Here is a 7,736-nt window from a genome sequence, read left to right as displayed (position 1 = left end):
CCCCCGCAGCAAATACACTTTTCAGTTTCTTTGCCGCAAGAGTCATCCTCATGCTCTCCTTCGCATTTGCCGCATCGTTTCCTATTTCCACAATATGTGGCTGTGTGGCCCAACTGCTTGCAATTGCTGCAGCTCATGACCCGCGGTACAAATAGGCGAACAGGTAGGTGAACCTTGTCAAGGAGGTTGTAGTTGGGAAGAGAGGACCCGGCGAATGTCACCCGAACCGAGCCTAATAGAGAGTAGGTAGTCTTACCTCCCTAGGTGTTTGCGGTATACAATTGTTTGCATTCCAAGATATTAATCTGTTGAAGTGAGGGGTCCTTAAAACAGCCAACCCCGTGCTCCAACAGTTCTTCGCATTTCAGGCTCGGTTCGGATACCACCCCATCGATTTCTACGGCCACACAAGGCACGTACGCTTTTAATTTCCCGCGTAAAGCGCTCACAGCAAGCAATCGCGTTTGCCTGGCCGAGATCATTCACTAGAACACGTATCTTGTTTGCCCGAACACGTGTTATCTGAGTTACGGCCAGGTAGTTAGCAGTCAGATCTCGAGAAAGTTTTAATATATTAACCGGTTTCTCTCCGGTCCGAAAATATACCACCCATGGCCCAGAGGAACCTTGTGGGTACTGCTTTATACGGGGAGCAATGCGAGTGTTAGGGGGATCAGGGACTTCCATGATAACATCAGATGGTATTTCGCCCTCGGCCATTTAAGCACGAGGGCAGAGCGTTATATAAACGGGGATGTGTCTTATTATTTGATTAGAGTAGAATAAAAGAAGGGAAAAGGAAAGAAAGCAAACGAGGAAAAAAAATCAAACAAAACTTATCTGCAAACAACGTCGATTGTTCCGCACCAGCGAAAACAATGTGCTGGATTTACTACCGGCACCAGCAGAACGGCAGCTAACGAACGAACAAAGGATGACCTTCACTCACTGAAACTTACACACCGAACACCACTGTGAGGTATAACGATCCGTTCCGTTCAAAGGTTGGGAGACGTATGATCCAAGCGTAAATTGTTTAGGTGTAATGAAAGAAACAAAATAAAATAAATATATTTTTACGAAAGCCTGTCTTCTACTTATTATCAGAAATCGCCAGTGGAGGTAGCATGCGCCGATTTGAACAAATAATGAACCGTTGACTGATCTATCTATTTAATCGTTTTCTATGTTATATTCTCATATTCTCATAAGCGTCAGTTCAACAATTTATAAACTCGTCGGTTTCAAAGTCGGCGATTAAGCCAACTAAAACCGATTTAAATATGGGTAAAATTCAAAAGATTTTTATGGGAATGGGCATCAAAACTCGACCGTTAAAGAGTATAGATGAACGGAGATCAATTACAATATGATTTTAATCTGCTCAATGTGGTGAATACGGGTCAATACTGAAAATTCACCGCGTCTATAGATCTTAATCGAAATCGAAGTTCCGTTAATACTATCAAGTCTGTATATTCGGATATCAATATCTAGTTGTGCCTTTCGATCATTTCGTCCGCTCCCCAGTTCTAGTATAAGTTAACATTTCGACTGGTACATCTTTCTACTCCATATCAATCAGATCGTAACAAGAAACGGAGCATCTGCATATGTTCAGATATGGATGGACCCTCAACCACAACTTCAGTGGCATCAATGAATCATTTTCAACAGGTTGGGAACTTGGACAGGGTTCCGTGAACGTGAACTCGAAGAATTTTTTCGTCGGTTTCATATACTCCGTAATCTTCTTAACCCTCTACTGCCTAAATTTTTGATTCGCTTCAAAAAACTTAAGAGTGTAGTTTTCCCTAAGGAATATGGTAAAAAACACTTTGTGCACACAAAACCTACTTTGAAATTGTTTTTAACGTTTCGCATTCCGCTCTACAGCACATTACAGCCGTCGTGACCGCCATGCAGACGTTAAGCCCAACAAAGCAAACATTACTTATAATCGCATAAAACGACTGCTAACGGTTGTCGCCCCATTAGAGCAGAAGTTCTGATTCTGAGAGCTTATAATTGAATCGAAACTTTGTTTTAGCTTAGCAAGCCAGTGCTTGAGCAACAACCACACTTGAAAGTACATGAATTGATTTCTTGTTTGCCAAAAAAAGCTAATGTAGAAAGCCATAGATATATTCCGCAACGTTTCAAAAAATTTCTTCCATTTAATTCCACTATGTTTTTATAGTTAAATGCACTTGCACTTCACTATTTAACAGATACTAGTATTTCGATTACTACTTGTAATCTTCTTCAGTGTTCGTATCAGTCTATGCCAATCAGTCTATCAGACTGATACAAACACTGAAGAAGATTACAAGCAGTAATCGAAATACCGGTATCTGTTAAATAGTGAAGTGCAAGTGCATTTAACTATAAAAACATAGTGGAATTAAGTGGAAAAAAAACCTTTGAAACATTACGTACATTCCACTAAGACCTCCGTTCGCGTATATATTGTATATTCCGTACTTTTCATATCACAGACTAATACAGTAATTTTCTCTACAAAGTGGCGTTTTAAGAATTTTGACATTCTGCTTGGGTACTAAGATATAGTGATAAACGTACTGAGAAATTCTATGATTTTTGTTTAAAATGACTGTGATTAGGGTTTGGCACAAGCTATCTTGATGTATAGAATGTTTTTCTATGTAAAACTGTCTGAGAAACAGAATGGCATAATCATTTTCAAAACAAAAACACACGAATTGCGAAAAAGATGCAGTTTAACTTTACAACTCAAAATATAGCATATTTGGCATAACTGTAACCTTAAATAACTTTTTTTCTAGATTCCCTGACTCATTTCCTTCAAAATGCATCTTACCGATTGTTCATAGACCAAATGAAGCCAAAGATATGAATAAAAGTTAAAAAATTTATGATTTTTTTCTATGGAAAATTTTCCATGCACGATTATGACACGCCGTACAAATTTTGTCATCAATACACACCTATGACACGTGTGAGTGTGACTTTTGTTTACATTTTCTGTAACAACTTGCAACATAGTCAACCGATCTTCGTAATATTTGAGAGATTAATACAGAATAGATAGAAGCATCAATTGTCTCCTATAAAGTGTTTCTATCATTTATAAGTTTGAAGATATTCAATTTCAAATTTTAAAAATCGTTTTTCTCGAAATGTGCTAAATGGCGCTTGTCATAAGATAGCACAACAGCGACGAAATGAGACATTTCCATGTAAACTTCACAAAAGACAAAGAGATTGCATTCTATTTTGTAGTTGAAGTTTGAACGATTTTCATAAGTCTGCATCATAGTTCAACACATTGGAAAATATTCCCTGAGAATTGAAAACCTATTTTTATTTTATACATGAAATTACTCGGGTCACAAAATTTCGGTAAGACCACGTGGACATCGTGGGGAGGGGTAGGGATACAAAAATTGTTCACGTTTGTTGACGAAGGGGGAGGAGGAGATCAAAAACGGAGGTTGTTTAGTCCACGTGGTATATGAAGGGCCCCTTGTATGACTGTAATTGCCGACTTTTGGCTTGCTATTTTACCTTGTGAGGCTCTTGAGGACAATGTCACAGAAAAGTTTTAGTTTGTTACAAAATTTAAAATTAATTCCACCTATTTAACTACGCATCTCATTTTATCATTGATTTAGTGATATATTTTGCTATGAAATTTTCGGAATCATTAGATTCAATATTGCATCTTGGGATATATATATATATATATATATATATATATATATATATATATATATATATATATATATATATAATATATATATATATATATATATATATATATATATATATATATATATATATATATATATATATATATATATATATATATATATATATATATATATATATATATATATATATATATATATATATATATATATATATATATATATATATATATATATATATATATATATATATATATATATATATATATATATATATATATATATATATATATATATATATATATATATATATATATATATATATATATATATATATATATATATATATATATATATATATATATATATATATATATATATATATATATATATATATATATATATATATATATATATATATATATATATATATATATATATATATATATATATATATATATATATATATATATTTCGGCATTGGTACTATGGGAAAATACAAAAAATATTAAATGCTATAACTTTTAAAGTAGCACTCGAAAAATTATAATTAAACCTTTTTTTAAAGAAAAAAATCTTAGTATTTTAATAAAAGTCTTCTTTTTCAAAAAAAAAAAGGAAATGCTGGAGTTTGGGGCATCTTTTCCAAAAATGTAACTGCCGTCGCCCTTACCACTACGGAAACTGAAGCGAGAGCGACTCAAGGTCCGATGACTTTTGAAGGATTCCCCGCGGGTCCGAAGAATACCATCCGCCAATCCGACCTACTAGACTGAGCCGCTAATTTGTTTCGCTGATCTCCCGTTTGCCCGAAAGTTGCAAGTTTTGCTCTTCTCTCCCGGCCACCATCTACGTTTTCTCTCCTGTCCTTGATACAACTGCTTCTACACCGATTTTGGAAATAAGCCCACTCTGAATATCTTGACCAAGCATAAGTCTCCGGTAAAAAAGTTTAAATTTGTATTCCGTATTCCTAGTTTTAAGATAATTGTAATTTTACCTCTTTGTTAAAATTATTGTCCCCCATCTTGTAAATAGAATTGTATCCCTAGTTTTAAAACACCTGTGAAATTTTTCATAAATATTTGTTCCCCCTTTTGTATACCAAACTATATTGTTAGTCTTAAGATAACTGTAAATATTTCCTAAAAAACTATTACTATTGAATTCCTTGTTTTAAAATTTTTCATAAAAAAAACTTTTGTCTCCTCTCTTGTATATAGAATCTTATTTCTAGTCTTAAGATAGCTGTAAAATTTTTCTCTTTTAAAAAAAATATTTCAACATTGTAACCTCCTAGTTTTGAAATATCCAAAATATAAAAACAAAAAAAATTGGCACCGTCAAGCTAACGCATTTGTGCCTATTGAATAAACGAAATGAAAAAAAAATCTTGTCCAAAAAATTTGCCATTCTTAATAACCATTCTGCTCTATGCTGGAAATCATACATTTTTTCTAATGTGAAAAAATCTCAGAAATCGAACGGAACTTTTGCGTACTTTGTCAGAATATGAGAAGTGGTCTAGGGCATTTTGTCATTAATTTCAAATTTAAAAATTTTCTCGTGCATATATCTCTATTATTCTTCAATCAATGTTTATCAAAAGTACCTTATTGAAAGTGAAAAATTCTCAGGAACAAAATGGGAAGATTCGTTACCGGTAAAATTCAGAAACATCAGATTTTTTAACATTTAGACTAGAAACCTATTTTTTAAGCTTTGTTAGAATACGAGAAGTTGGGGTTCTAAAGCATTTCGTCAGTCAAATTAAATTAATAATTTCTCGTTCATATATCTCTAATATTCTTTAATCAAATTTTATAAAAAGTGCGTTATTGAACGTGAAAAATCTTAAGGAACAAAATAGAAGAAGATTCCATCGGTAAAATTCAGATACATTAGATTTTTTGGCATTTAGTCCCGAATTCATATTTAATCATTAAATAGCACATAACAGCTCCATTTACCAATAAATAATTCAATTAACTATTTCAGCGTGAAAATTTTCAGGAATTACATGGTAAATGCCTCATTTCAGAAAAAATACGGGATGTTTGGTTATTGGGACATTACCGGGGCTCATCATCAAAGCCCAAGATGCAATATTGAATCTAATGATTCCGAAAATTTCATAGCAAAATATATCACTAAATCAATGATAAAATGAGATGCATAGTTAAATAGGTGGAATTAATTTTAAATTTTGTAACAAACTAAAACTTTTCTGTGACATTGTCCTCAAGAGCCTCACAAGGTAAAATAGCAAGCCAAAAGTCGGCAATTACAATCATACAAGGGGCCCTTCATATACCACGTGGACTAAACAACATCCGTTTTTGATCTCCTCCTCCCCCTTCGTCAACAAACGTGGACAATTTTTGTACCCCTACCCCTCCCCACGATGTCCACGTGGTCTTACCGAAATTTTGTGACCCGAGTAATTTCATGTATAAAATAAAAATAGGTTTTCAATTCTCAGGGAATATTTTCCAATGTAACTATGATGCAGACTTATGAAAATCGTTCAAACTTCAACTACAAAATAGAATGCAATCTCTTTGTCTTTTGTGAAGTTTACATGGAAATGTCTCATTTCTGAACGACATTATAAGCTTTTAGATGCATAACAATAACACAAAATTGAAGTAACCTATGCATACTTAAATTGGCTCGTATTTTTAATAAGTTTTTAATCCAAAAATAATGAAATTGAACACAGTCCCAGAAGATTGAATCAAGTGAATCACAGAGAAAAAAATTCTTGGTTTCTGTTTCGCACGACCTTCGCTGTTTTTTTATGGCAATTGTCATCAATTTGCACAAATGCATGCACGTGCATACACGATGTAGTTACAAACGCATTGGATATTTCAAAATCTTGAAAAATGATGCTCGGGTAATTGTTTCTGCCCCAACTATTTTGCATAATTTGAATCGTGATAATCTAATGAATCGACATTTCTTCTTTTAGTTTAGTAAATGCTTTATATGGTTTATTTTTACTATACATACTACCAAGCGTTCAATTCTCACACATGCTCAAAGAAAGTAACTTGAGCCTTAACATAGAATCACTTGTGGTGTGTTTATGCAAATGGGATCGTGGTACATCTAGGATTTGAAATGTTCGCATTGTGTACTCAAGACAGTGGCAGATTTCAAAATGATTAGTCCAGTTAGCTCACTCGATTATTTTTTAAGAGGGTAGTACTATAGTATACCTTGCTACCCATATTATCCGCTGTCCCTGCACGTTTTAAACGATTAAAGACAGTTGTATTTTATTCGAGAATTGTGGTCTACAACGAAACATTTGCATTGCACCCGTTGGTGCCTTCTTGCAATACACTCACACGTTTCCTGTGCCGTGTCTGTAGTCGGATCAAATAAGAAGTAATTGAAGTAATTGCAATATACTGAGTTGCTTTCACCGTGTACTTTACACTATGATCATCTCGATAAATTACCGTTGTGGCTTTACAACCGTCCTTCATGCAAAAAAAAATAGCAAAAATAAACAAATTTTGGTTTTAAATAACCATTTTCCCGTTTGATATAGTGATAAACAAGATTCAGGTTTGATTCAATCAATGCTGTTGCTTGAAATTACGAACAAATTCATTTGTTGGCTTTTCAATAGTTTCAACAAATATTTCGTTTGAAACAACAAAATCATGATAGGTTTAACCGAACAAACAAGTTCGAAGAAACAAAAACAAATCTTTTGTATTAACCAAAGGAGAGAACAACTCTTGAAATTAAACAAAGATTCCGTTGGTTTTGAACAATGGGATTAGTTGGATCTAACAAATTTTATTTTGATTCAACAATGTTTCTATTTAAAATGTAAATAGAAGTATTTGTTGAACTAAACCAAATACATGCTTTCGAAAAACGCCATTTCAGTTTGAAACAGTCATTCGCCACGTTTTAGATTCAACTAAACGTTTTGTTGATCCAAAAAGGCCTGATTCTTCTGCGTTTTCTTAAATCAAGCATTAGAATTTGTTTCAACATATTGTTTTAAAGAAAATTGTTCTG

Source organism: Topomyia yanbarensis, chromosome 1 (assembly GCF_030247195.1).
Source record: "Topomyia yanbarensis strain Yona2022 chromosome 1, ASM3024719v1, whole genome shotgun sequence".
Taxonomy (NCBI): Eukaryota; Metazoa; Arthropoda; class Insecta; order Diptera; family Culicidae; genus Topomyia; species Topomyia yanbarensis.
This window is presented reverse-complemented; position numbering follows the sequence as displayed.